Source organism: Trichosurus vulpecula, chromosome 4 (assembly GCF_011100635.1).
Source record: "Trichosurus vulpecula isolate mTriVul1 chromosome 4, mTriVul1.pri, whole genome shotgun sequence".
In the NCBI taxonomy this organism is placed as follows: domain Eukaryota; kingdom Metazoa; phylum Chordata; class Mammalia; order Diprotodontia; family Phalangeridae; genus Trichosurus; species Trichosurus vulpecula.
The window spans coordinates 350,122,281-350,144,056 of record NC_050576.1 but is presented as its reverse complement, the minus strand read 5'-3'; positions in this window follow the sequence as shown (position 1 = coordinate 350,144,056).

Below are 21,776 nucleotides of genomic sequence, written 5' to 3'. Positions count from 1 at the left end.
AAGAAATCTAAACTCAGACAGAATTAGGCTATATAAATTTATTATACATTTAATATTGCTTTCAAAATGATAATAAATTCAAAAGTCACTTGAAAACACACAGAAAACAAAACAAAAACAAAAATCCTTAAACAGCCTCTTTAACATCACATAAGTTTTCTTAATATTCTCCAAACATGGACAAACTGCTCTGTTTTAAACATTTATCCCTTTCTAAGATGGGATGGTTTTTTATAGAGCAGGTATTTTGATCTTTTTTTTTTTTTCTAAATGGCAGACAAGGGTCAAAACTTTTCCCAACAAATTATCGAGAGCATGACAGTGAAAGAAGGTAGGAAATTAAAAATAAATGAAAACAAGGGAACAAACATAAACTGCAGGGGAAGCAAATCCTTCTTGGTGTAGAAATCATGGGAGGCATATGCTATCTAGAAACCAGTGTGTATGGGCTATCCTTCATTTTTCGTTTTGTTTCATCTGAAAATTCAAGGTTAGAAATGTGTAACCCTATAGATTAACAGCTATGCTACAATTCCCAAGTGACACCTATGATCCACTGCTTTCCTCAAGCTTCTCTTTCTTTCCTCCTCTTTCTATTTCTGTCTCTTTTTCTCTTCTCTCCTCCTCTGTCTCTCTGTCAGTCTCCATCTCTTTCTCTTTGTCTCTGTCTGTGACTATCTCTGTATCTGTCCATCTCTCTCAGTCTCTCTCTCAGTCTCTCTCTCTCTCTCACTCTCTCTCTCTCTCTCTCTCTCTCTCTCTCTCTCTCTCTTTATCTCTTTCTCTCTCTGTCACTGTGTCTCTGTCTTTATCTGTCTGTCTGTCACACACACACACACACACGCACGCACACATACATGCATTATTGGATCCTCTCTACAGAGTATGTGTCTCATACAAAGAACCTACACTTTTATGATAGCACTACCACTTCAATATAATTACCATATGCTTACTTAAAGGTAAATGTTTGTTGAAAGGGTATTATGCACATGCATATATGTATATATAACTAATGTACTATATGTAGGTAGATGGGTATGTGCATACACATATACCAGTGTATATGCATACATACACATATTGTAGGGAAGTATTTTATTATCTTATTTGAAAAAAAGCCTTATTCATTAATATTGTTTGAATGTAGCTTGATGTGGCTAGAAATTGACTGACCTCAGGAATGCTTCCATTGAAGCCAGATGGTTACGGAGAATGCCTGGATTCTACTCATGGCTAGAGTCCAAAAAATACTTATGTTTTATATTCCTCAAATTTGAATGTATATGCGTACATATCATTTGACCTTAATTTGAATGGTTACTGATATACACATCAATGGACCTAGTTTGGATATTGTGCTCTCTACAAAATAGCTTAACTACTATACAAAGTTTCTATTGGTATTCTTCTCTGAAACTCAATATAATATAACCTTACCAAAGATTTGAGGATGGGGCCTTCTTCCAGCTTTCCTTGTCCACAAAATGACCTAATAAATTTCTTTCTAAATCTATTTCAGATTTCCCTGTTTATTCTCATGACTTACAACACACACACACACACACACACACACACACACACACACACAGCTGGTAACCTATAAGGTTACACATTTTTAACCTTGGATTTTGAGACAAAACAAAATGAAAAATGATGATTTGTCAATACACTCTGGTTTCCAGATAACGTGTGCTCGACAAAATTTCTAGACTAAGAAGAATTTGCTTCCCTTGCCCTTTATGTTTGCTCCCTTGTTTTCATTTATTCTTAGTTTCCTACCTTCTTTCACTGTCATCCTTTTAGTTTGGAAAAATTGGGGGGATTGTCTTTGTCAGTTAGATTGAAAAAAAAAGACCAAAAACCTTCCAATATGTGTTGTTTAGCCTTCATTATTAAAGAAGACTAATGACATCACAAGGTGATGTGTAAATTGGATTTAAGTGAAGCAGAGTTGCACAAAGTTATCAGCCTCATTCTCTCTTCCAGAGTCATTGAAGTTCAGTGGGAAGACAAAACATGAAGACTGGCAATCATCTGGATGCAATGGATGACCTTGGCAACTTTGAAATCTAACCAAGCTCTAAGCACCTCACAGTGGGTGCTTTAGTCACTTTCATGGCCACTGGAACAAGTTCTCATTCATCCATTCTTCAAAGGGAAGTCTTCACATGCTTAGAGTAGACATCCCCCAATTCACCCAAGGGTTTGAGGCCCATCTGTTACCCTCAACCTTGTTTCACCTGTCCACCAAGACAGTTTTCCCGCTATGTGGCTACTGCACATGCTACAGATTCTTGGAGCCACAGATAAGAGTTGAATGACCAGTGAAAACTGAAGGGGATAAACAGCCATGAAAAGTTCTCAGAAATCCCTGGTGGTGTTATTCATTCCTGGACACTCCACTTCAAATACCAACCACCTTATTCAAAGGATCCTGAAATGACCTCCAGCAGCAATATGAGTTTCCATCCATCTCAGAAATCCTCCTCTAAGTTCTCAATCTTTGTGCCCAACTTTCAGAGGTGTGAATCGTTCCATGCTGTGAACGTCTTTCTCTGCTGCTTCTTCCAGGAACAGGGAGCAAGTTTTTTCCCCATTCTTCTTTGGCCTGCGTGTAGTTATTGGTTGTTGGCAATCGTATTGATCCATGGTCAAATCTGCATCATTGGATTTTGTTCTCCCCCTTCTTTCCAGGCTGTGTCTACTGCCACATTTTGAGTGGGGCTGGGCTGGTGCAGGTTGGACTTGCTATGTGAACTCTCCTCCTCCCAGCTATAGCATAGCTAGTGAGGAGCCAAGGGAAGGGTTTATGATAGTTAACTAAAAATGAAGGATAAACTTGAAATAGCCCTCTAATCCACATTCCATCAAGCAGAATTATAATCCAAACGCCCAATACAAAATAAATGAGAGAAATGAAGTCAGTAGATAAAGCTCTTCATGGACCTAAAGCAAGCTAAAAGAAGCTAGAGGGCAGAATAGGCCTGGTTGAAAGGAACATAGTGAGAGAATGAGAGTAGGTAATCCCCAGATAATACATTGTGGAAATTGGTAGTGAGATTGTCATGTAATGGGAACAGTCATCACAGCAAAATCAAGGGAAATTTTATTCAACTATTTCCACCTTCTCTTATATGGAGAAATCTCCATAAGTTCTTCAAATGTCTCAGCCTTCCTTCAGAATGGCTTGTTGGAAAGGTAGGAATAAGGGGAAGGAGAGTAAGAGAGTAGGGGGACAGGAAGAGGCAGTAGCTATGGAGGCAGCTTCTTCACTATATGGCCTCAAACCTCATGTACATATTCACATATGAATACATGTGTCTGTCTATCTGTATGCAATGCTATATGTAGTTATTTGGGGGAGGGGTCGAGTTTAGGGGAACATTTTTAAACACTTTACCTATTTTTCCCTATTTGTGATTTTTCTTTTTGCTTATGTTTCTTATATTTATTTTTTAGATATATTATAGAATTGGAGAAATCCAGAACAGGAAGACATTAATCTAAATTTTAAATATAAATGTCTCTTTAAGTTGTATGTTTGATGTATGGCTCTTCTACTTCTCTTTACCATTTTACTTCTCAGGTTGTGTTTATCCATTTGTAAAAGAAGGTGGTTCTATGGAAAGATCACTAAGATAACAGACTGCTTTCCCTCTCTGACCTTCTGATACTGTGATTCAGTAAGTTCTAATCTCCATTGCCACCTAAATTTTTTTGATTCTACAAACTCTTATATAAAGGAATCACCAGAATTGAAAATACTCATTTTTTTAAATATGAGCTTTTTTTATGGGTGCCCAACACTCTCTGATTTAGGATAGAAACAAAAGATTATCTTTATAAGGTAGAAATATCACTTAATACATACATTCTCCATGACAAAAACAACCTGGATGCTCTGTTCTTACTTTCCCAATAGAAGTCCACTAACTAAAACTTGGTTATTACTACAGCACTATAGCAGCTGCTTTTTCTTAGTTCCTTTGTCCAACTATGCAAAATTGTAAGGACAACATTTGTTGTTTGTGGTTCTATTATTCAGCTTTATGAATGATTGTCTATCTTATTGAACCAGATAGAACCAGCAAATTTCTAAAGATATATAGGACTAGCTATATTAATTTATTAGGGCCAGAATGACAGTATAAGTGAGCTGATTCATTATTTTTCTCAAGGAAGAACAAAAAATGGTGCTTAATCATATTATGTTGGCCAACATATCAAACAACATTAGCTTTGTTTAAACAGTAACCTCATGCTTTAGCATATCCTTTCTCGGTATCTCCAAAGGTCCATTAATGTGCCACATGAGCCAAAGACTAAGCATTGCAGTGGCAAAGACTATGAGATTGCAGTCTTAAGATATATGTTTGGGGGAGTGGAGCCAAGATGGCGCTATGAAAAGGAAGGAACTACTGGAGCTCTCTCACAAATTCAGTCAGATACATCTAAAAAAGTGAATCTGAGGAGATTTGAGAGAGGTAGAAGATACCAGTAGACTGAGAGGTATAGGAGTGCTGAGGACATGCAAGGGCACCAGACCAAACCAAATGGGAACAGTAAAGGAATACAGCCAACACAAGAGTCTGGGAGAGCGCTGGGTGAGCAAGACGCCGGAGCAGCAACAGGCCCAGGGTGGAAGTACTGACTACAGGCGATCCAGCCTCAGCCTTCTCATCCAAGGACAGAAGTCTGTCAGAGCTACAGGCAGAACCAGTGCAGAGCCTGCAGCTGCAGGAGCAGCTAGCCAGGAGGCCTCCAACACACAGTCTAAAGGTTTGAAACTTACCCTCTTGAACTTCCAGGAGCCATGATGGCCAGGTAAATCATCTCTCCCTCCCTTGAATAAACCAAGAGAATACTACCTCCAGAGAAACAGAGGAGCCAGAAGGGGTGCTTCAGTAGCGAGAGAAGTCAGGGAGAGGGCCCTTACCATGATGGCAGAAGAAGACCAGTGCAGGAATAGAGGTGTCCCAGCAGCCCTGACCTCAGCAGAACAACTAGAGTAACTGAGCCCCAGGGGGTGGAGCTAACAAACATCAATGCCAGGACCACAGCCATGGCTTTGCACAGCCAGGGGAAGTGGCAGACACCAGCACAGACAACAGCTGAGACTACCCGTGCTGTAGAGGAGTCCTGGGGAAGAGAAGACTCCCAGCAGTCAGACCACTCCTCCCCCACACCTCACTAAATCAGAGGCTGTAGCACATAAAGCTAGATCCCAACACAAGAAACCTGGGACAGACCCCCTGAGCCTCAGAAGCAGAGATCCACTTTAGAAACCAGGAGGAAAAAAACACCACGAAAAAGAACAGTAAGAAGCTTTCAAAGACCATTGATTCATATTATGGAGACAGGGAAGATCAAAATACCAATTCAGAAGAGGACAGCAGGGACACTACACCCACATCTGAAACCTCAAAAGGGAAAGTGAACTGTTCTCCAGGCCAAAAAGTATTTCTGAAAGAAATCAAGAAGGACTTTAAAAACCAAATTATGGAGGTAAAAGAAAAAATGGAAAAAAAAATTCACTGATGAAAACAAATTTTTAAAAAGTAAAATCAGTGAAATGGTTAAAGAGAATCAGAATATTAATGGAGAAAATGTCTCATTGAAAAATAAAAGGAACCAAATGGAAAAGGAGATAGAGAAGGTAAAGGAAGAAAACAATACATTGAAAATTTGAATTGGGGAAGTAGAAGCTAATGACCCTATGAGACATCAAGAATCAGTCAAACAAAATCTAAAGAATGAAAAAAAAATAGAAGAAAATGTGAAATATCTGATTGGAAAAACAGCTCACCTGCAAAACAGATCCAGAAGAGACAATCTAAGAATTATTGGTCTACCTGAAAGTCATGATAAAAAAATGAGCCTGGACAGTATCTTCCAAGAAATCCTTAAGGAAAACTGCTCCAAGTTTCTAGAATCAAAGGGTAAAATCATCATCGAAAGAATCGACCAACCACCCCCTGAAAGAGATCCCAAATTGAAAACTCCAAGAAATATTATAGCCAAATTCCAGAACTACCAGGTCAAGGAGAAAACACTGCAAGCAGCTAAAAAGAAACAATTCAAATATCATGAAACTACAGTCAGGATCACACAGGCTCTTTCAGCTTCTACATTAAATGACAGGAGAAATTGGAATATGATATTCCAAAAGGCAAAGGAGCTTAGACTACAACCAAGGATCAACTACCCAGCAAAACAGAGCATAATTTTCCAGGCAAGGAGATGGATATTTAATGAAATAAGGGAATTCCAGACCTTCCTGATGAAAAGGCCAGAGCTGAATGGAAAATTTGATCTTCAAATACAAAACTCAAGAGAAACATAAAAAGGTAAATGGGGGAAAAAATCCTAGTTAATCAATAAGGCAAATTAGTTACATCCATATATAGGATTATTTTGTTTTTTATATGTTTTATACACATGTCAATCTTGAGAATAGTAGTTATTATGACAATTGAAAGGGATATACATAGACTGTGGATGTTGGAATAAAATAATTTATATAATAATAAGAATATAATTTAGAGATATAAAGGGATGGTTCTGGGAGAAGAGGTAAGGAGGTAGAAGAAAAGAGTAAATTACCTCACATGAAGAGGCACAAAAACATATCATAGTAGAGGAAAAGAAGGGAGGGAGAAGAGCAGTATTTGAGCTTTACTTTCATTGGATTTGGTTTAAAAAGGGAATAACATACCCTGATGAGTATAGAAATCAAACATGTCCTACAGGCAGTAGGAGGGGAAAAGGGAAAGAAAAAGAGGGGGGGGAGGGTAGTCAGAAGGGAGGGAAGAAGTAGCAGGGGGGGAAAGGTAAGATAAGGGAGGGGAATCAAGATGGAGGGTGAACTGAGGAAGGCAATGGTCAACAGCAAAACTCTGTTGAGGAGTGGAAGAGAGAAGGGAGAAAGAAAAGCAGAAACAGGGGGGAAATAGGATGGAGAAAAAGACACAGATAGTAATCATAACTGTGAATGTGAATTGGATGAACTCTCCTATAAAACAGAAGTGGATAGCAGAATGGATCAAAAACCATAATCCTACAATATGCTGTTTGCAAGAAACACATTTGAAATAGGGGGATATGCACAGAGTAAAGGTAAAAGGCTGGAGTAAAATTTATTGTGCTTCAGCTAAAGTAAAAAAAAAAGCAGGGGTAGCAATCCTAATCTCAGCAAAAGCAAAAGCAAAGATAAATCTAATTAAAAGAGATAAGGAAGGACACTACATCCTGCTAAAAGGCACCATAAACAATGAAGCAATGTCATTATTTAACATATATGCACCAAGTTGTATAGCATGCAGATTCTTAGAGGAGAAGTTAAGGGAGTTAAAGGAAGAAATAGAAAGCAAAACTATAATGGAGGTGAATAGAATTTTAGAAAAGGCAGATATGATAGACCTCGGGAGAAAACTGAATGGGGATAAAAAGGAATATACTTTTTTTTCTCAGCAGAACATGTCACATACTCAAAAATTGACCATGTACTAGGGCATAGAAACCTCACAATCCAGTGCAGAAAGGCAGAAGTACTCAAAACATCCATTTCAGATCATGATGCAATAAAAGTTATTTGTAATAAAAAACTGTGGAAAAATAACCTAAAAATTAATTGGAGACTAAATAATCTAATTCTAAAGAATGAGTGGACCAAAGAAAAAATCATAGAAACAATTGATAACTTCATTCAAGAGAATAACAATGAGACAACATACCAAAACTTATGGGACACAGCAAAAGCAGTTATTAGGGGAAGTTTTATATCTCTAAATGCTGTCATGAATAAAATAGAGAAAAAGGAGATCAATGAATTGGGCATGCAACAGAAAAAGCTAGAAAAAGAACAAATTGAAAATCCCCAATTAAATGCCAAATTAGAAATACTGAAAATCAAAGGAGAGATTAATAAAATTGAAATCAAGAAAATATTAAATTAAAAAATAAAACCAAGAGCTGGTTTTATGAAAAAAAACAATAAAATTGATAAACATTTGGTCAATTTGATTAAAAAAAAAAGAAAACCAAATTACCAGTATCAAAAATGAAAAGGGTGAATTCACCTCCAATGAAGAGGAAATTAAAACAATAATTAGAAATTATTTTGCCCAATTATATGCCCATAAATTTGACAACCTTAGGGAATTTGATGAATATTTACAAAAATATAAATTGCCCAGGTTCACAGAAGATGAAGTAAATTACCTAACTAACCCCATCCCAGAAAAAGAAATTGAGCAAGCCATCAATGAACTCCCTAGGAAAAAATCTCCAGGGCCAGATGGTTTTACATGTGAAGTCTATCAAATCTTTAAGGAACAATAAATTCCTAATCTTTATAGACTATTTGGGAAAATAGTTGAAGGAGTCCTACCAAATTCTTTTTTATGAAACAAATATGGTACTTATTCCTAAACCAGGAAGAGTAAAAACAGAGAAAGAAAATTATAGACCAATTTCCCTAATGAATATTGATGCAAAAATTTTAAATAAAATATTAGAAAAAGATTGCAGCAACTCATCATGAGAATAATATACTATGACCAGGTAGGATTTATTCCAGGAATGCCAGGCTGGTTCAATATTAGGAAAACTATCAGCATAATTGATCATATCAACAAAACTAGCGGAAGCCATATCTCAATAGATGCAGAAAAAGCCTTTGACAAAATACAACACCCATTCCTATTAAAAACACTAGAAAGCATAGGAATAAATGGAGCCTTCCATAAAATTATAAATGACATCTACCTAAAATCATCAACAAGCATTATTTGTAATGGGAATAAGCTAGATGCGTTCCCAATAAGATCAGGGGTGAAACAAGGATGTCCATCATCACCCCTACTATAAATTTGGTATTAGAAATGATAGCTGTAGCAATAAGAGAAGAAGAAGAAATTGAAGGAATTAGAATAGGCAAAGAAGAAGCTATCACTTTTTGCAGATGATATGATGATTTACTTAGAGAATCCTAAAGAATCAAGTAAAAAACTACTTGAAATAATAAACAATTTTAGCAAAGTTGCAGCATATAAGATAAACCCACATAAATCCTTGGCATTCCTATACGTTACTAAAAAGGCCCAACAGCAAGAGATAGACAGAGATATTCCATTTAAAATTGCTGTAGACACTATAAAATATTTGGGAGTCTACTTGCCAAGACAAACCCAGGAAATATATGAACACAATTACAAAACATTTTTCACACAAATAAAGTCAGATCTAAATAAATGGAAAAAAAAAACATTAGTTGCTCCTGGTTAGGCTGAGCTAACATAATAAAAATGAGAACTTTACCTAAATTAATTTACTTATTCAGTGCCATACCAATCAAACTACTAAAAATTATTTTACAGAGCTGGATAAAACAATACCAAAATTCATCTGGAAAAACAAGAGGTCCAGAATATCTAGGGAATTAATGAAAAGAAATGCTAGAGAAGGTGGCCTAGCCATACCAGATATTGAATTGTACTATAAAGCAACAGTCATCAAAACTACTTGGTACTGGCTAAGAAACAGAGTGGTGGATCAGTGGAATACGTTAGGTACACAAGATGCAGTAATCAACACAATCAACTCTTTGATAAACCCAAAGAATCCAGCTTTTGGGCTAAGAATTCACTCTTTCACAAAAGTGCCTGGAAAAACTGCAAAATAGTATGGCAGAAACTGGGCATAGACCAATATCTTACACCATATACCAAAATAAAGCCAAAATGGTTTCGTGATTTAGGAATAAAGGCTGATACTATGAGCAATTTGGGATAATAAGGGATAGTTTACCTATCAGATTTATGGGAAAGCAAAGAATTTATAAGACAGCAAGAGACAGAGAGCATTACAAATGCAAAATGGATAATTTTGATTATGTTAAATTAAAATGTTTTTGCATAAACAAAGCGAATGCAACAAAGATTAGGAGGGAAGCAGAAAACTGGGAGGAAATCTTTACAAGTAGTATCTCTGATAAAGGCCTCATCTCTAAAACATACAGGGAACTGAGCCAAATTTATAGGAATACAAGTCATTCCCCAATTGAGAAATGGTCAAAGGATATGAACAGGCAGTTTTCAGAGGGAGTAATTAAAGATCTGTAGGCATATGAAAAAATGCTCTACATCACTACTGATTAGAGAAATTCAAATCAAAACAACTCTTAGGTACCAGATCTCTCCTGTCAGATTGGCTAACATGACAAAACAGAAAAATGATAAATGCTGCAGAGGATGTGAGAAAATTGGAACACTGTTACATTGCTGGTGGAGTTGTGAACTGATCCAGCCCTTCTGGAGAGCAATTTGGAACTATGCCCAAAGGGCTATAAAAATGTTCATACCCTTTGACCCAGCAATACCACTTCTAGGGTTGTATCCCAAAGAGATCACACAAGTGGAAAAAGGACCAATACATACAAAAATATTTACAGCGGCTCTTTTTGTAGTAGCAAAGAAGTGAAAATCAAGGGGATGCCCATCAACTGGGGAAAGGCTGAACAAGTTGTGAACTATGAATGTAATGGAATTCTATTTTACTATAAGAAATGGGGAAGATACAGACTTCATAATAACCTGGCAAAACCTACATGATATAATGCTGACTGAGCAAAGCAGAACCAGGAGAACATTATACACAACCACAGATATATTGATTCCGTGATGACTAACTTTGATAGATTTGGCTCTTCTCAGCAGTACAAGGTTTAAAGACAACTCCAAAGGACTCCTGATGGAGAGATATATCTACATCCAGAGGAAGAACTATGGAGTCTGAATGAAGATTGAGGCAAACTATTTGCTCTCCTTTTTTTTTCTTTTTTTTTTTTTCCTCTTTTGTTTTTGTTGTTTTGTTTTGTTTTGTTTCTTATTTCTCATGATTCATTCCTTTGGTCATAGTTCTTCTTTACAACTTGACTATTGTGTAAATAAGTTTAATGCGAAGTTATATGTAGAAGATATATTGGATTCCATGCTGTCTTGGGGAGGGGAGGGGGAAGAAAATCTGGAACTCAAAATCATGTGGAACTGAGTGTTGTAAACTAAAAATAAAAAAATCTTAATTAAAAAAAGATATATGTTTGGATTCTACCTCTCCTACTTCCTTGAGAAGTAATTTAACCCCTCTGAGTCTCAGTTTCCTCATCTGCAAAATGAGGGAATAAGCTCTACATGAATTTAAGTGATATAAATGTCTTCCAGATTCCATGTCTTTTATCTCCAGTTTGTCCTCCACACAGCTGTCCAAATCACTTTTCTAGTACATAATGCTAATTATGCTAAGCCTATCTTGAAAACCTGAACTGGCTTCCTATTACATGTAATTAGAATAAAACGCAAACTCCTTGATGTACCTCTTAAAACCCTCCATTATTTGAGTGTAATTTACTTTTCAATTTCTATTTCATATAATTCATTTTCATCAATTCTAACTTTTAGCAAAACTGGCTTAGTTAGAATAGGGGAACTCAACTTTTCTCTCTTCTTCCTTCTCCACAGAGAAGTAGGGTGATCTTGAGGGTGGGAGTGGGGAATAAAGTTAATGCAGCCCAAGTCAAATACAACTAGTAAGTTAATATGGTCTAATAATATGTTTTCCAAGATAATTTGCCAATCTAAATATGCATGTGTTCCCACACTGCATGTAATTAGTTTATGTGACCAGAGGTGGGAAAATTTCTCTACCTTTCTGCCACAAGTGTGGGGAGCTAAATGGCTCAGTGCCAGGCCTAGAATCAGGAAGACTCATCTTCCTGAGTTCAAGTTTGGCCTTAGACACTACTAGCTATGTGACCCTGGGCAAGTCACTTAGTCCTGTTTGCTTCATTTCCTCATCTGTAAAATAAGGTGGAGAAGGAAATGATAAACCCTCTAGTATCTTTGCCAAGAAAACAGGGTCATGAAGAATCAGACACAACTGAAATGACTGAACAAAAACAGCCACAAATAAATGTTTTGTTTGTTTGTTTTTATTATCCAAATCTAAGTGCAAAGCAATATAACCCTAAAATTTTATTAAGTTCTGGCTCAAAAGTCCAGGAAGGGCTGTTTATTCCTGGAATGTTTGCCCATATATAATATCCCAATTATTATAACTAGATTCAAACATTTTTGCTCTTGAAATATTTGTTGAATTGAATAGAACTCATAAACGGGGAATCAAATATTGGGATGAGGCCTAAGCAAAACTTCTAAATTTGTTTTAGGTATATCAGTCTCCAATTTTTGTGGACTCCTCTTATATTCCATATGAGTAATATCTTATCCCACTCCAATAAGCATTCTTTCCATTCCACCCCCATCTCTCCAAACTCTTTTCTCTGAAGGAATTTGTTGAATACAGTAAATTTAATAACTGAAAATTATGAATGTGAGACTCCTTTAAGAAATATTCATATTTTAACAGATCACAACTTTGAAGCAAATAAATACAGTTTAATGATATAATATCAGGGGTCTCAGAGACTAGTAACTTAGAACTTCCCAGTACTACAGAAAATATGGAAAGTATGCTATTTTTTTCCTATAATCAATTTGTTAGGCAAACTCCTTTTTTGTGTCCTTTCTGGCCATTGAAATTCATTTTTAAATTACCATTGGATGGTCTGTCAAACTAATAGAACAAAATGACTTCAACTGATAGATTTTAAAATGATGTGTTGGTAAGCAAAATGGGCTCCTTAGCACTTAGTTCAACAAGTGCCCTTGAAGAGTTTGGCTTTTGTTCCCTTTGAGTAATTCAGTGTATTTCATTGAGTCTTACAAAGTGCTAAGCCCCAGGCCCAAACCCCTATAGATGTAAAACCTATGTGGGTGTGAATTGGCAACTAAGACGGGGCCCAAGGTGGGGCTCACTCCAGGGAGGCCACAGTTCACATGTCTGGGACAGCAGAGGCTTTTAGACCATGTGGGTTTAAGTCGCCTCTTTGTGATGATTCTAGGTCACATGGATGAGTCGCATGTGTGACTCACCCCTGACGCTGAAAAAGATATAAAACCAGGGGTTGGCCTCCTCTTCCTTGGAGCTCCTACCTACAGCAGTGGTGGCACGTGACTCTGGGCCAGCCCTTGTTCTGAGCTCCCAGGCTGAACCTAGATGTTGGTAACTGTGAATCTGTATTTGGTCTGTCTGTTGATGTTTGTAATTTGTTTGTTATTTGCTGTGAAGTTCAGTGTGCTGGTCTCTTCCCCTGAACTAAGTGAACGATATTTGTATGCTGAATTAAAGTAAGCTTGTCAACCCCTTTAACCTTGCTTTCCTTATTAAGGCAGATCAAAAGAACCTGTGCTGTTGGCAGCTTTCTGGGTTCTGGCTGTGGGTGGATCTTACATCCCCACAGAAGCTGCTAGCCGGATTGTTGAAACAAATGACTATGGTTTTCTCTAGGTAGGTGGCTGGATTAAGCTGTTTATTATCTATATCCCAAAGAAATTAAAGATAGCCAAGAAACTAAAAAGCTGGAAGATCCTTCCTCCATGGGGAAGAAGTTAAATAACAAGCAAAGCCCAGCAGATGGCAGAAGAGAGCAGCAGCTGAGTCGAAATTAATAAGTTGATATCCTGTAGAGGGCAGCAAAGAGTAATGTGATGCCATCACCAGAGAATTTCATAAACTCATTATCAGAAGCAGGAGTTGCTCCATCCATGAATGTTCCTTGGCCTTATATGTTTCCTCTGTATATGTCTGGCCATATGTGTTCTCTATTCACGTGTCTCTCCATGCATGTCCTCTAGCCACATGTACTTTCACCTTAAATAAATAAAACCAATTAATTAATTAAAATAAATAAAGCAAATAAATAAATAGATAATTAATTAAATGAAAATAGTTCTCTGTCACTGATCTGTAGAGTTTCAGCAGTTCTAAAGCCTTGTTTCAGTGGTGGAAGAGGAAGAATTGCAAACAGCAGCTGTTGTTTGTATAAGGAAAGGAGACCCTCTTGCTGTAGGGTGGCCAGCATGAGGTTTTGTCTTATTCCTGCTCTTGAAGCCACTGCCTCAACTGGAGTCCTTCTCCTCTCTGGGCCTCCTCTTGCAGATATCCCAGCTCCTGGCTACACTCCTTGTCTTGGAACACTTGGCATTGGGCCTAGTACAGGGAGATTACAGCTTTAGCATCTTCCCTCAGCACTTCATTCAGTCTTCTCTCCATCTCTGAAAGCTGTTCAGGAAGCCTTAGCTCCACTTTAGCCTCTTTCTCCTATATGTCTCTTACTGCTGGTTATCTCCAGTCAAAGTCAGGCAGCCTCTTCTGTGCCCTCCTGGTTCAGTGGCTGCCTTCAGCTGAATCCCAGCCAAAGATTTCCTGTGTTGTTTTTGTTTGGTTGGTTGGTTGTTTTGTTTTGATTTTTTTTTAGCTCCTGCTCCACCTGCTCCTCCTCTCTCTGCCAAATCTGCTTTGCCTCCCCTTGTTCCTAGGCCCAGTCCACTTCCAGTTGGATGAGGGAGCCACTCAGTTGAAGCTTGTCTAAGCAGTTCCCTTCTTCTCTTAGCTGCTGCAACTCAAGTCCCTTTTCTTCAGACAGTGGAGTGGGGACTCTATTCCTGATGCAGCTGTGAAAATGATACTTTCTGAGCCACAAGGCCTTGAATAGTATGGACTTGTCAGGAAGCATAGCCAAGTCTTTTGTTGAGTCTAAGAAGCTAAGCTACAGCCTCCTCTACCTTAGTTTCCCTATCCTAGCCAGTTGTGAGAACTGCTCACAGCACTGGCCACAAACTTTATGTGCTCCTCAGCCATCTTTGTCTGCTGCTGCTGCCATGGCCCATGTGTAGTACCCTATGTCTACCGAGAACAAGTTAACTTCTGTTTGAATTGGGAAAATATATTTTATCAATTATTTTGCTATGCTATGTGTTTAAATGTTTTTTTTTTCCCATAATTATTGTATGCTTTAGTTCATCTAGCAAAAGTAGACACCTCGATAGACAATGATAAACTATGGTTTTGAAGGAATGCCAACTACAAAATACTTAAACTTCTGAGCACTTACATATGAGGAGGCCCCCAGCTTCTGTATTTCTAGATGTGGGGGAGAAGGCTACATGTTAATCTTTTCATTTTGGTGTTTGGAATAGAATTCTATTTATCTTATTAGAGTATTAAGCAATGAACCTTTTTTATTCCTCTAGCTACCTACCTATCTATCTATCTATCTCTCTAATTCAATTTTGAGATATAGATATATAGATATATACATACATTTCTCTCAATCTACATATAGCTCTCTCTCTATATATATACAAAAACACATACAGTATATAAATTTGATATAGTGTATAGCAATATCAATATTAATATATGTATAGATATATCCCATTAGCAGGGGAGTGGATAAATAAATCATGGCATATGAAGGTAATGGAATTTTGAATTCTATTGCTTTGACAGAAATGATTAAAGGGACTATTTCAGAAAAACCTGGGCAGATTTTATGAACTGATGCAAAGTAAAGTGACAAGTAATTGGAGACCATTTAATACAATGACAAAAATTTTGGGAAGACAAACAGCTTTGAAAGCTTTAGGAATTCTGATCAATGTGATAACCCACTATGATTCCAGAAAATTTATGATGAAACATATTACCCACCTCCTGACAGAATGCAAAATTAGATATATTTTGGGAATATGGCAAATCACAGCATTTGTTTTGCTTTACTTCACTTATTTATCCCAAATTTCTTTTCCTTTTTTTTCTTTTTCCAATGTGACATAAGGTAGAGTACTAGGGGAGAGAGAAAATGCATTTTTGATAATTGGAGAAAATTAAATTAAATTAAATTGTACTCTGGGCCATCAGCCAAATTTGATATAAAAATCAAGCTAAACATTTATCCATAGCATTCCCTTGATCTACAAGTTTAGTAATCCATTCATCCCAAAAAGAAAATGAAGTTAATCTGGCAGTACCTGTTCTTAAATCCTCTTTGGCATAACTGTCCTCTTTTTTACAGATCCACTCCATAATTTTACTTGGAATTATATTCATTTGCAGTTTCAATTGTTTTCCTTTTTCTAAAGAGGATATTTTCTAATTTTCTATGGTCATTCAAATATCACTGACAAGAATCACGTGCCACTTTTTTCTCTATGACAGAGGGTATTGAATTGATTTGGGCTAGATAATATCAAGGGCTGCTAAGCATTCTTTTACTTTGTTCTTACTTGTCCTGGGTATAAATTCCCTGATAATAATTTTATTTTCTCATTTCCAGTGAAAACTGAATGTCCCTGTTTTCTACACTGCATTGTCAATTGACAATCACCTCCCATTTGTTTTCCCAAAATCTTAGGTACTTGTTATATAATGTCTGAATTTATCCTTCTTTTGAACCCTGGAACTTTAGAAAGTAGTTACTTCCTCTCAAGTTTCTTATCATTTCAAACTCAGGAATCAATGCCTTCTCTTTAGTGGAAATCAGAAAGAGATTACAATTTCCTTCAGGTTTTTTTTGTTTGTTTGTTTTGGAAATTGAAATTGTCATTAAGAGAAACCAAGCTGTTATTTGTTTCTTTGATTTCATCAAAAAGAAACCTCCAGCAGATGAAGAAAGTAGAATCAATACCAAATATACAGATATAGATGTAACCACAGATGATATAGATAGAGATAGAGACTAGATCTATCATTTCAATATCCTGTAATAATACAGGTCAGAATGTTCTCTGCCATTTGTAATCTTAGAGAGTTCTCATAGCAAGTTGTTCATAGTAGATTTGCAGTTTCATATGAAATCATCCTTTTTATTGTGCTATGCTATGGAATGCTTGCTTGATTCCATAAATTTAAAATGTTTTTTTTAATTTCTTTAAAAAAGAGAGCTAGTTACCTAGAACCCTGAAAACTTAAGTAACTGACCCAGGGTCATTAAGCCAATATGTGTCTGAAGGAGAATTTGAAGACAGACTTCTTTCAGAGGCTATCTCTGCCATTACACGATGCTGTCTTTTTATTTCTAGGCCCTTTTGTATAATGTTATACATAAAAACTATGTAAAGACCACAGGTTCATATTATTAACTATTTGAGTAGCTATAGGGGAAAGAGACAAGCCAAAAAGAAGAAGGTGGTGACCCTAATGCCTGCTGCAGTGGAGGATGGCTATACTGATAGAATGACTGTTGTGGAAAAAAAATCACTATCTTCAGGATAAAAAGAAGACTTGAGGTTAAATGGGATGGAGCAGAGATCCAGGCAGACCTCTGTTTCTTTCTACTTAATAAGGTGTGACTTGTGACTTTACTCTGCTCATGGCACCACTTTAAAGATTATTGACTAAGCAATGGCTAGTTACACCTCTAAGCTCCTGCATTCAATTTGGTCTCAAAGGGAGAACAAACATAGCAGATGGAGTGTATTAGAGCCAGAATGGCCTGAGAGAAAATGTTCAGGATATACACACACATACACTCATTCTCTCTCTCTCTCTCTCTCTCTCTCTCTCTCTCTCTCTCTCTCTCTCTCTCCTTTGGCTTATATGAGTTGAAACATTGTGGCCCTGTGTTCCTAAGGAACCAAGCATATCAGGGGCCTAGTAATAGCAGAGGATAAAGTTTTGATGGAAGTTGGCTACAGTGGAAGAGTAACTTGAAAAGTAGAAGAAATACTGACATAAGCCTAGGGACATAAAGGGGAGGAAATAACAAGGATTTATAGTGAATTTCTAAAGACTTTCAAAGCCCTTTACACATTGCCTCATTTGATCCTTACAGTAGTTCTATGAAACAAGTAGAAAACAGAATCTGAAGAGGATCAGTGGCTTGTCCTGGTCACACAGCTTTCAAAGGCAGAGTCTGAACTCAGACCATCTGGGGGGAAGCTAGGTAGTTTAATGGATAGAGTGTTGGGTCTGGATGTACTTCCAAATCTTACCTCAGGCACTTAGTATTTCTATGACCTTGAACAAGATATAAACTTATTTCTCATCTGTAAAACAGGGATAATAATAACCCTTATCTCACAGGGTTGTTCTGAGTATCAAACATGCTTTGCAAACTTCAAAGTGTTACTTTTCATTGCTATCTATTTAATTCTGAATTCTGAACCAAGTGGAGGAGTACTGGTAACAGGCAAATAAGTGCTCAAGTCATTTAACAGAAGAACAGCAATGGACAGAGACACCTGAGCAAACCTGAACATGGTCCTTCACTAGAAATTTGATTTTTGTGAGCTACATAGGTAGCAGAATGGACAGGAAAGGAGCTGGTACTCTAATAACCCTCAGTTCTTTCCTCTTTTTTCAAGAAGCTTCAACTTTAGAGCAGTACTCTATTTCAACCTAGAAGGACCTCTAGGTCTACATACAAGTCTAAAGAAAGTAGAGGCTGGTTAGAGAAACTAAAGCAGTTATTTTGACTATTCTTGGGCTCAGACAAGAGAACTTTCTGTTTAGTATTTCTAATGTGTTAAATAAAGCCAGCCCCATATTTGGCACATTTTTTATTTGAGAGCTTATGCATTGGGGTGGGGGAGAGGGAGAAGGATCAATTTCTTGTTCCCTTTTACAAATCATTTCAAAAATTATTTTTTTTTCCAATTAGCAAAATTATGCCTTTTCCTCCCCAATCTCATTTAGTAGGAGAGAAAAACAAAGCCCCCATTACAAATATATTTAGTGAAGCAAAACAAGTTTCCACATTCCATCTCTAATAAATTTCTTTTCTCTATCTATCTATCTATCTGTCTATCTATCTATCTATCTTCTATCTATCAATATCTGTATCTATTTATACATCTAAACCTATAGTCTTCTAGGCTAAGTAAGTCCTCAGGCCAGTTTCAATGAATTTTAAGGTAAAAGAACTAGCCCCATACTCATGAAGGTATTTTTGTTGTTTTGTCATTACATTTGTATCAAACTTTTCTTGAATCTATTTAGAAATTTCTTGGCAAACTGGAATGATTTGCTATTTCCCTTTCTAGCTCATTCCAAAGATAAGGGAATGAAGGCAAATAGAATTAAATGACTTGCCTTTGGTAACACATCTAGATAGCTGCATGAAAACAGTGTCTTACCAGAGTTCTCTCACAAGTTCTGTCAGATTCCTATAAAAAAGTAAATTCGAGCAGATTTGAGAGACTTAGAAACCTCAAGCAGTCTGAATGGGGCAAATTTTCCAGCCAGGAGAGTCTGAAAGGCCAAAGGAACGAATCTGTGGGCTAGGAGAGCGCTAGGCGTGTGGAGCTGCTCCAGAAGGCACCAAAGCGGAAGCCGTCGGCCGGGAAACCCACGTGGGAGACAGACTGAGAGAAAGCTGGGATCCTGAAACTGGCGGAGATACCCAAGCCTCCCAACACAGGACGGCAGTATGTGGAGGCAGTGCAACGCCACTGGCCTTGAGACATCAACTCCTGACAGTTGCAGCCCAAAAGTATGAAACGTGGGTTCTTGAACTTCCGGGAGACATAATGGGCAGGTAAATGGTTCTAAATGGTTCTAATCCCTGCCCCCCTCGCCCAGAGAATTCCTCGGAAAAAAAGAATGCTGGAATAGAGGAGACAGAAGTGGGGCTTCAGTGGCCAAGTAGTAGGAGTTCCTGAGTCACAGAGGGGCAGAGCCAGCAGGAGTCAACACCGGGAGCCCAGACCTACGCTCCCCCAGGGGAAGTGCCAGACACCAGCTCAAACAACAAAGTGCTGAGACCATTGCTGAAGGGCAACACATCTAGTAAGTGTGGAGGCCCAAATTGAATTCAGGAAGATGAGTCTTCCTTATTCCAAGCTGAGCAATCTATCCACTGTGCTATTTAGCTGCTTATCATGGCAGGATATCTTTGGTTATATTTCTCCTTATAACAAAAACTAATTTGTCAGACTATCAGATTAAGAAGAAATTTGGATGAGGGGCCTCACTCTTCCCCTCTGCCCCATGCCTTGTTGAACCCAGTTCTTATATATATGGAACTACAATACTGGGCCATGGATTGTAAATTCTATCATGTTTCCATTGACCTATAAAAGTATAATTGTTACCACGAGCTTTGGACATTTTGTGCTTGTACAGGAATTGATGACAACACGTTAATGGTGCCACATAGTGAAGCTTCCCAAATTTTCAGGATGGACACAATCTGACACAGTGCTGAGAAATCTCCCTATATTTATCTCTGTCTATGATGTCATGGAAAAGTCTCAGACACAAGAATGTTTTTACACCTCATTATTTGACAAGTCCTCCTAATACATTATTCACAACTTTGATATGAAGATAATAACTTTGATCAGATAATGCTGGTTTTGTTCCTGATCTCCGCTTTAAAAGTTATTTCAATAATGAATATAGAAACCAAAAAAGGTAAGTGGATCAGATAAAGTGATTTACTTTCTTTATTCAGATGTGACAATGATACAAAAATTTGAGTCAAGAGCCAATATCCTACAAAGAATTTAGGGTGAAACTAAGAGTTGGACATGACTGAAACTATTAAAAAAAACAAAATTTGTATAAAAAAGATTCCTACAAATACTGTATTAATACATAAATTTATCAATATATATAATTACTTCCTAATACTTGAGACAATTACACAGTCTCTCACAATAAATAGCAAGTATAATAGATGTTACTTTATGAAGTAAACAAATTGAGAGAGGGAAACAAAAGTTATTTTTTAAAATGAAGATGTAAACAGTAGAGCTTCCTTGACATTTTTTTCTACTTTCATCTTCCACACTACAGCAGCGTTTATGACAGTGAATCTTTCTTAGGCATTAAGGATGCTTTGCACAATCCTGTTGAAATAATTCCCAAAAGCTTACTAGGAATAAAATAAAATAAAATAAAGATTATTTGCTGATGTTTTGAAATTCAGTGATCAGTCCCCACAATGTACTCTCATGTTGAGGTCCCTAAATGCACATTGAATATTGTAGCATGCCATTTTTTTATATCTCATTATCCTAGAATCATAAAATGTAACATATCATGTACTATTTTCAAGGCAGTTAATTTATCTACCAATTCTTATGTTTTATGCTACAAAAGTTTTACTATTCAATAATAAAATTCATTTTTGAACAGACAGAAAAAGTGCAGATACATCCTGTAGTAAGTATTAGATAGCAGCCTCACTTTTTCTTCTTTATAAGAGTGCTGAAATATCAGTTTCTAAATTCAACAAGATGCAAAACTACAACAGCAAAATGTTAAATATCAACTTGGCATTGCTTTCTTGATCTAGCTAAAATGAAGGAGTACCTGGAGAAGGAACTCATTAATTGTGTATATCTCTCTCCCTCCTGCTGAATCATTTTTTTCTTACCAGAAAATTGTGATAAGAACGATAATACCACCCCTAATAAAATAAACTATAAAAACAATAGTTTGCACAAACTTTGCACTACATCAGGGGAAATTTATACAAGTAAACTTTTTTGTTTTATTCTGAAAGATTTCTTACAATTTCCCAAGATGGTTACTGTTATTTCCTGAGCATTTTCTGTGTTGAGCCATGAAACCACTTATATACTTTTAATTTTTTTTAACCATGTTTTCTGTAGTGCAAATTTAGAAGGAAAATTCTATAGCATGGTGTTATTTGGGTGTTATGTAGCTGGGTGCTATATACATCACCGGTGGGCCAACAATGATCATAAGTTATGCATCAGTTTTGAATTGAATAATACGTTTTAGTATATTTTATGTACAGAATAGATATTCAACAATCATTAAAATATTTTTCCAGTGACAGTATCAAAATATAACCTAAGTTTTTGCCCTTAGTAATTCACTAATAACTTAAATTTACCCAAATA